Genomic DNA, 10,350 nt, shown 5'->3' on the forward strand with positions numbered 1-10,350 from the left:
CAATCTTGTAGAATATTTTGATAAACGTTTATGGATGAAACAACTGAAATCTTGTGATCAACCTTTATATACAGATTATGCGATACATTAAAACTATGAACTCACCAACCTTTGTGTTGACACTTGTTAGCATGTTTGTTCTCAGGTTCCCTAGAAGTCTTCCGCTGTTTGCTTATATGTTAGACAAGCTTTGTGCATGGAGTCGTACATGCTTTATTCAAGAAAACGTTGCATTCCAAAACCATCATCATGTATCAATTTTGACTGCATTGTCAACGGAAGTATTATTGTAAGCTATTATTTACGGTGATTGTCTATATGTAGAAATCATCAGATGTCGAAAACCTTGGATTTAAATATTCATTACGGTATACCTTTTCAAAAGAATGCAATGTTTATAAAACGTATCATATAGAGGTCAAATACCTCGCAATGAAATCGATGAATGACGTATTCGTCCATATGTATTTGGAGCGATCGTTACAGTTGGTATCAGAGCGTTGGTCCTAGTGAACCAGGTCTTGAATGAGTGTGTCTAGCTGATAGTTGTTAAGATGCATTAGTAAGTCCGGACTTCGACCGTGTCTGCATGTTAAAAGTTTTGCTTATCATTTCTTGTCGGAAATTACATGCTTATCATTCTTAAGTCTAAACACGCTTTCCTGCATTTATTGCATAAATAGTGTATAGACAAGAATTCATATCTTAGCGTATCTGTTACTGTAAACTTTTCCTGACATCTTCTGAAAATTTCTCCGTGATTTATGGAATTTGGTATTATATATACATATGTAAATTATGTATTAAAGAATACCAAACTAAATTCTATAATCTAATTCATATCAAAAATCATCTCCCTAATTATACAAGATGGATCCCGTATCTAGTTCAAATTCCTTAAACTCCGACAGCTATTCCGATATGGATATTCACCTGAATTCCGAAGACAGTGTAACCGGAATGGATCAACCAATCAGCCATCACCTATTCTGGATGAATTGGGGATGGGTTCATAGCCTGCTTAGTCATTGGAGACAAGAAGAAGGTGATCCCTTCCATCCACCACATTTCCCTCTTGGCGAAGAACCTGAAGCACTTACCGGCGAACCTGTTCGAGACACCATTTTCTCTCTCATTTTCAGAGTATCTCGTCACGATAATATACTATCTCAAATTCTGAATCTTATTCATCCGCTCGTCCGAACCAACAATCATCTCGGTGTAATAGAAGAAGTCAACGAGCTTCGCGCTCGGGTAGTGGCTTTGGAGAATATGGTGCAAAGGTTACAAGCACCAGCAGCAATGCAGCATCACTGGCATCAATAGTACCACCGACAACAACACCAACAGTACCATTACCACCACCAACAATAACCGCATCGCAAACCTCAACTTCACAATCTGTCCCACGAGCATCAACGTCATACGCCCTATAGATACCAAGGAATATCAACAACAACAAACGATGAAGTATTGATTCATAACTTCATCGAAGAAATATTCTGCAGAGAATATGTAGTTTCTAAAAGTTTTAGAGATTATATATTCTAATGCATATTGTAAATTAGAAGTGGGCGGATTGAAATAATAAAGTGAAACCCTGACAGGAATAGTGCGCGATTTACAAGCTAGACTTGTTATACAAGCAGCATCAACAGTACTGTCAGCATCACCAGCACGTCAGTACTATCAGCATCATCAGCACTAGCAGCACCTATAACATCACGATTTCCACAAGTTCCATAATCACCAACATCATCACAAATCAACAACGCATATATTGTATCAACGAGTTATGAAGTATTAACTCATTTCCCCTGAAGAAATTATATGTATATTTTATATATATATGTGAAATTTGAAATCAAAATAAATCTTTTCGTACTAAGCTATTACATGTGAATCATAACTGGTAGGTACTACTCGGTTAGTTCATGTTACTAATATGCTATACATCCTTCGTTAATGACTTAACAATCGTTAACTATAATCTCTGCTTCGACTTAATAGATTCTATTTCATAATAAATCAAGTGTATTATTCAAATACATGATTGATTTTACACTTTCATTTTCGATGTACTTGAAACTTTCCATAAAACATCATTCGTACCTTGCGAAGTTAGCATGTGACGATCGCTCCAAATCCATATGGACGAACACGTCATTCATTGATTTCATTGCGAGGTATTTAACCTCTATATGATACATTTTGTAAACATTGCATTCTTTTGAAAAGGCACACCATAAATGAATATTTAAATCAAAGGTTTTCGACATCTGATGATTTCTACATATAAACAATCACCATAAATAATAGTTTACAACAGTATTTCCGTTGACAATGCAGTCAAAATAAGATACATGGTGATGATTTGGTGAATGCAACGTCTCCTTGAAAAATATGTCATGTAAGACTCCATGCACATAGCTTGTTTAACATCTAAGCAAACAGCGGAAGACTTCTAGGAAACCTGAGAATAAACATGCTAACAAGTGTCAACACAAAGGTTGGTGAGTTCATAGTTTTAATGTTGCGCATAATCTGTATATAAAGGTGGATCACAAGATTTCAGTTGTTTCATCCAGAAACGTTTATCAAAATATTCTACGAAATTGAGCACCCTGGTAACTAAACTTAACGTATATATAATTTGTACCCTTTGTATAATCATCTTAATAATACACGCAAACCAACGTGTACGCTTCTCAAATAGCATACGTCCGTTAAAAGGCTAGTGCTCTAGCTCGGACGGGGATATCAAACCCTATGGATCCATATACTACTACTCGCGCCCACCAGTTCTTATAACCGGCAGTTACTAGTTACCAAAGCTAAGGGATTTTCGGTTCAAACTCAGTGTAGAATTTAGTATGTTCTTGTATCCATTGTGTTTAAAATAAAGTGCATGTATTCTCAGCCCAAAAATATATATTGCAAAAGCAATTAAAAAGGGAGCAATGAAACTCACCTTGGCAGCATATAAAGTCGTTCACCAAAATGTGATCGAAACACGGATTACCAAATAACCGTAGATCTCAACATATCAATATTGAGATTCAATATTGTAGAAAAGTACGTAGACGTAACGGAGATGATAACACTAGGTTTGACTTGCAAATAATACCCATGAATATTACCCATAACCTCCTTGGCAATAACCCATAATTTCCTTAGCTTTATCCCGCTCATAAAACTATTTTGAAAGTGACACGCTCATGACCTCGTCGTAGTATTTTATGTATAATACTAATAATAATACAAATACTACTAATAATAATAAGATTAATAATAATATTAATTGTGACGCCCCGTACAAAATCATCGTGTACGGTACATCAACAACAGGATCATTACAAGGTCAAACACTATATGCTGTTTGAAAACCAATTTTGCATTCATGAACAGATAACGTTTTACAAAAGATGAATAGGAAACATTAACATGAGTACATGATACTAAGGTCATTACAAAGCTAATGTTTTGAAAATAACATAAGTTGGGAATGCAAAGTAAAAGTTTCATGCTTGAGACATCTCTAAGTAATGCAGCGGAAGTCTAACACAGCAAGTCTGTAACAGCAAGTCTATACACCGAGACTAGAACAGCAAGGCTAACAGCAGAAGCAACAACGTCTAAACACCTGAGAAATACATGCTTAAAAAGTCAACACGAATGTTGGTGAGCTATAGTTTGTTTGTATTCAGTAATTTAATGTAGGCCACGAGATTTCAGTGCTTCAAACAAGCGTTTCAAATCAGTAATTCAAATCAGTATGATAAAGTATATGTATAACCGTGGGCACTCGGTAACTAACTTAACGTTTATACCCCCTGAAAGTACACTTGGCAAGTGCGTATGTCTACGAAGTATTAAACACTCGTTAAATGCTAGCGCGACTAGCCCGAGTGGGGATGTCAAACCCTATGGATCCATATCTAAGATTCGCGTTCACGGTTCAAAAACCAATGATTAAACGTTACCGAGCTAAAGGGAATGTTTCTGCCGTTGTATAACCCACACATATATAATGTTTAAGTACTCGTGCCTAGTATGTAAAACATAAAATCCACATGTATTCTCAGTTCCCAAAATAAGTTAAAGTAAAAAGGGAATGCTATAACTCACAGTGATAAAAGCGGTAAAGTAGGTAATGAAAGTACGCAAGTAGTAAGTCGGTCCGAAAGGTCGTCAACCTAAATCAAGGGTTACTAGGTCAGTAGGTTGTTTTTATAAATTCTAATAGTGCATAAAATAAGTTTAAGTGTCATCATCATCATCATTCATCATCATAAAAGCTAAGTAAGTTTGACAAGAATAGAGATCGAAACAATAGGCTGATTTCGGTCAGCTGCTGCGACCTCTACGTAAATCGAAAAGATGCATAGTCAATGGCTATGGCTCCGTATGTGAGTCCCCTAACCGATGACCAATTTTCAGAACCTAACTCGTCTTCGTTTGACCGTGGCGACGGTTTAAGTGCGAGTAGGTCACAAATTTCAGCACAACGTTAATAGGGTGTAGTGACTCTCGGAGGGCCACAAATCCCAAACCGTAACTCGGATTAAGACGAGGCCTAAACGGAAAATCATCTACTTGAACCGAAATATCTGAAAATCAACTTTCCAGTAGCTCAGGTGGTCTGATCAGATACGAAAATCAGTGGACAAGTGCTCCGGTGAGGTTCTTGGTGCTTGATGCTCATCACGGTTCTCATCCTTGATGCTTGTAGCTTCAAGTGTACAACTCGTTGATGGTTTAGCATCACTTTTGACCAAGATTCTACCATCAATATACAATATGTTAAGACCAAGTGGTAACACAACTCATTTAAGAGTCTTAGATGGATGATGAACCAAGGTTACATCATATCCTTAGTCTTAACACAATTACAAGTCCTATTTACAAACAAAGTTACAAACTTTACATTAATCAAACAAGTATGAACATGATCCAAGTCAAAAGAGGTGATGGAACCCTAAGCTAGAGAGCTTGGATCCCTTTCACACAATTTATAAGGTCACAAAGCTAGAAAGCTTGAACCTTTAGTGTTCTTGAAGATCTTGAAGCATAAAGCTTGGATCTTTAAGATATATGAAGATAACAAAGAAAAGTTTGAATCTTTATCACAAAATAACAAGATTAAAGTAAAAGAAAGATGAATCTACAAAGTTGGTGAAGATTCAAAGCTAGAAAGCTTGAATCTTCCATGTTCTTGAAAGATTCATGCTTGAATCAACAAGATATAAGCAAGATCAAAGCTAAAAGGAACTTTGATCTCCATAATATGATGATGATGGCCACGAAAATGAAAGGAAAAGAAGAAGAAAAAGAAGACTTACAAGCAATACTAGAAAGGGAAGAAAGAAAGAACAAGTGTGTGTGAAAACCAAATGAGCAAGTGATTTGAATGAGAGGTAAATGGCTAGTATTTATAAGCAAGGAATTTGACAAGGATTGATGACATAGACAAGGGCTAGTATTTATAAGCAAGGAATTTGACAAGGATTGATGACATGGACAAGGGCTAGTATTTATAAGCAAGGAATTTGACAAGGATTGATGACATGGACAAGAGCTAGTATTTATAAGCAAGGAATTTGACAAGGATTGATGACATGGACAAGGGCTAGTATTTATAAGCAAGGAATTTGGCAAGGATTGATGACATGGACAAGGGCTAATTAATTGGGTCACTAGCTAGAGTAGGGTGGGCTTGAGCCCAACAAGGTAGAAAGTCCAACAAGACTAACTATTGTGCATAATTAAATTACTACGCGTAATTAAGCATCCAAAAACCCAGGTAATTATTATTATAAAATAATAATTAATATTTCGCAGTCATAATATTCCGATTATGACAAAAGTTAAACGTGCGCGCAAGTTCGTGGTTTATTCGAAACGTCAAATAACACTAACGGTTATAAAGGCTTCCAATGATCAAGTTATGTATCCTACGTACTCTAAGGCACGTTTTAACATATAAATGGAAGTAAACCACGTAAATCAAGTTTCCAGAGTATAAAGTAACACAGTACGCACAAATACGCAGTTTCGCAAAAATACAAGGCACAAAAGCAAGTCGAAAAAGCCGGGTCGTTACATTAATCTTAATAATAATAATAATAATAATAATAATAATAATAATAATAATAATAATAATAATATAATTAATAAATATAATACGGAGAAAATTTTAAATTAAAACAGAGGCAGATATCTCGAGCTTTATAGGTGTGGCCTGTCCAGGACTGCCATGCGATCGCATGGCCTCCAAGACCATTTCCCATGCGATCGCATGGGATGGATTTCCAGCTCATGATATTTTAACTTCTAGTTTGTCGACATATTTTTTAATTATTAATATAATATATTTAATTTATATAATTAATTATATATTATATTAAATTCACATGCATAGTTGACTTGTAATTTTTGTTCCGATAAGTCGTACGACGTCACTCGACTTATGTCTCGGTTCCGGTTTTTCGAACGTCCTATCGTATACTGAGAAAACTTGTACTTTACGTTTCGTGAATCGTACATTTGTCAAAATATAGTCTTAAATCATCCATAAACTATACCACTGTAGCAATTCACTGTAGCAAATAGTGATTTTCAAAAACACTGTAGCATTTTGGGTACTGTAGCAATTTGAAAATGTTACTATCGTTTACTAAATAACTTGAAATTATATATATGTATATATCTTTTTAATATACATAAATCAGTTTTTAAATACACATTGGAAGTTATTTATAAATTTTAATAATAAATATTTCAACTTATCATATATATTCAAATAGATATTTAAACCAATAAGTTTAATGTACGGTATCAAATAATTAATACATTGTTACCTTTTCAAGTTATAGTATATATGTATCTATTTACATATAATTGTTCGCTAATCGTCGAAAAAAACCGAAGGGTATTTAAATATATAAAAGTAGTTCAAAAATTTTGAGATTCAGTTTTACAGACTTTGCTTATCGTGTAGGAAATGTTAATCATACAAAGATTAAGTTTAAATTTGGTCAGAAATTTCCAGATCATCACATAGCAAGAGTTCCACAAGCACCAACATGATTCACTGAAGAAATATCAATAAAACTGAATAACGAAGTATTGATTTCATTAGTGAAATACTTCGCGAAGATTATGTAATCTCTAATGTTTTAGAGATTAATCATTTCTAAGTCAAGCCGAAAATCAAATGAGCTTAATATGATATTAACTCATTAAATCTGTATTACATTTGAAGAAAATATACATATATATATTTTCGTAAAGACTGTAATAAAAAAAATTCTTTTGTACAAAATATTAATTGTGAAATCTTTAACGGGTAGGTAATACCCGGGAAATATATAGGTTCACAATTAATATGTTACACTGTATATTCTTCAATTTTGATTCAAACGTCATTAACTATACTCATTATCTTTACAGTAATGTATAATCATTTCATACAAATTCAATTACATATTCTGATATTGATGGATCAGAATCTAAGTCATAACTCTGAACCAGTGACATCATTCTTAGATCTTTACATCTTTCAAAGCTATACTTTGACTTCAAAACTGTGCAAGATCCTTTAACGTTGTTATTACCGAAAATAATCTTGCAATTCTTTTCAAAGTATCCAGTTTTATCACACTTTCAACCAGTCAACTTCGACTTTTCAGATTAGCCTTATTATAACCTTGACATATACGTTTTTGTTACTGGGGAACCTTTCATGTCCCACCACATTAGCAGTAAATTTACCAACAACTTCATTGATCCTTGACCTTCCGAAAAATCCTTATACTCATTGAAACCCTATCATGTACTCATCTACATCTTGTAACAATAATTTCCATACCAACTACCAGGAATTAGCAATTGATGTGCAAAACGTGGTATATGAATTGTTGTATGAAATAGTATGGAAAAATACCAATTAAAGATTGTTACACACTAACGGGCAGTGTACCCGGTCGTGTAGTAGTATAGTAAATGGTAAAATCTGTGTATCGTTCCAAAGACAATATCTAAGTCAAATTAGGATTATAAACTAAATTATGATTAACTAATAAAATTACAATTACAAGATATTTTGGTTTGCCCTTTTACGATGGGTGAATCAAGTGATGAATAAGATTAAAAGACAATATTTTTGGTATTTTAAGTTTATGAAAGTAAAAGATAGTTTTGATATCAAATTAAGGAAATATGCTCATATAGACTTTTTACCCTTAATGTTGAATGTTATTTAGGATTAAGATCGGATTGATTGGTTATGCACGAGAACTAATTAATTAGTTCATCAAGAGTAGTCTTGCGCAAACACTCAAACGGGATTACACGACGCAAGTAATGTTCTAGTCATCTAAGACCTCCTATTTGTAATCAACTAATTCAACTAGTTTAAAGACTTGAAGAATGATCAAGTCAATGGTGTGTTGTACATGATCCACTCCTATATCAACTAAAGGTTTAACTTAGTTCATTCCCTTGGTCCGGTTAAATGCTCAATTCACCCAACCCAAGTAATTAACTAAGTGTTATAATAAGATCCCTATAAACATCACTAGATATGGCAAATCACTAACACATGTTAATTAATGGAACTAGGTAGTTGAAAGTGTGTATAACAGATTCTAAGGAATTGGTCATTCTCGTAGACAATTACACATACTAATTAAGCTATTCCAAAGTATCTACAAGAGTCGTTCTTACATTCTTATGTAAATTAACCATTTGAACTCAACTTATCCCTTTTGGTAAAAGACGGATAAACACATGTCACTAGGTGTAAATCAGTACATTAACTTAACAAGATGATGTTTCTTAATCAAATGAACATATCAACTAGTTGAATCGAAAGGATTAAACTTAACAAGAATGGTTCTTGTATTCAAACATCAAACTATCGTGCATAATAACAATCAATCAATAGTAAACATTCAACATTTCGATTATTTATCGAGATGAACATAAAATGGACTAGCCAACAATCATGCTTGAAAACTTAAACAAAACAGTAACAAAGATAGAATTCATTGTAAATACAAGATTGACCTTTTAGGAGTAATCTTGGATGAAGCTCTTGAATGATCCTTGATTCTTCAATGATTTGAGTGCTTAGATGCACTTTGATAAGCCCAAGAATTACTATGATTTGTATGTTTTAGTCTCTGAACAGAAAGGAACTGTTGCCCATGAAATGAAGCTGGAAATGGAATTAAATAAGCTGAAAAGTGGTTGAAAAGTAATGTGCGCGATGCGCACAGTAAGGGTGCGCTGAGCGCACTCTTCACCTACTCTACTTTTTCTTTACAGCTCGACATCGCACGTTCAAATATGTTTTTCTGGTAAAAGTGCGCGTAGGGGTGCGCTGAGCGCACTACTGTGCGCGGCGCGCACTAGGCTTGGCGCACTTCAGTTTTGGTCAAGAATTCTCCTGATCAAAATTATGCATTGTGCGCTGAGTGCACCCTTTGTGGTGCGCTGAGCGCACCCTTCTGTCTTTGGATTTCTGGTCTTGGTTTCGATCTCTGAGCTGTATTACATAATCTTCCATATTTATTCAAGTTTACAATGATTCTAGACTATATTACAATAATATGAAATACAAACGGAATTACTATGTTTACACATGAAATAAACAACAATAGAACGTGATATTACGACTAAATATATGACTAATTTGAGTAATATCAGCAATCAGCATTTAGAATTTCGCAGCAATTCTATGCCAACAGTTATATATGTACATATAATGGCTATCTTCTAAACTTACCTACTTCGAATGTGAAGTTTCTGAAAAACACCCCAAACTGCGAAACTAGTTCTCCGAAATTGGAAAAATGCCGATGAAGCAGCAAAAATTGTAAACGACCTTAACAGTCAAAAGTTTGATGATAAAGAATAGTATGGTGGTAAAGCTGAGAAAAAGAGAAGGTTTGGAACTGAAAAATAGATTGAGCAGACCATGAAGGAGGCTGTGGACAAATCACAAAGACTAAACCTGCCTTCAAAGAATCCAAATGATTCAGTGTCTGCTGAAGTCAATAACGAATACCTTGCTCCTGACTCTAAACCTTTACGAACAAATCTTCTTCATCATCCTTCGATATTAGAAATTCTAAGATATCATCATATCTTTCATTATAAATATCTTCGATATTTCTGAAGATATCTTCATAACAATTATTATCCAAAATTATTAATCTCTTCGCGTTATCTGTGTTACATCATAAAAGAAACTGTTTACTTTCTGAAATTCTGAAAAATTCGAATTTAAAATATGAATGTTTTGAAGTAGTGTTGGGAACTGAAGCATGAATTAGTATAATATAA

The sequence above is a fragment of the Rutidosis leptorrhynchoides genome, chromosome 3 (assembly GCF_046630445.1).
Source record: "Rutidosis leptorrhynchoides isolate AG116_Rl617_1_P2 chromosome 3, CSIRO_AGI_Rlap_v1, whole genome shotgun sequence".
Classification (NCBI taxonomy): Eukaryota; Viridiplantae; Streptophyta; class Magnoliopsida; order Asterales; family Asteraceae; genus Rutidosis; species Rutidosis leptorrhynchoides.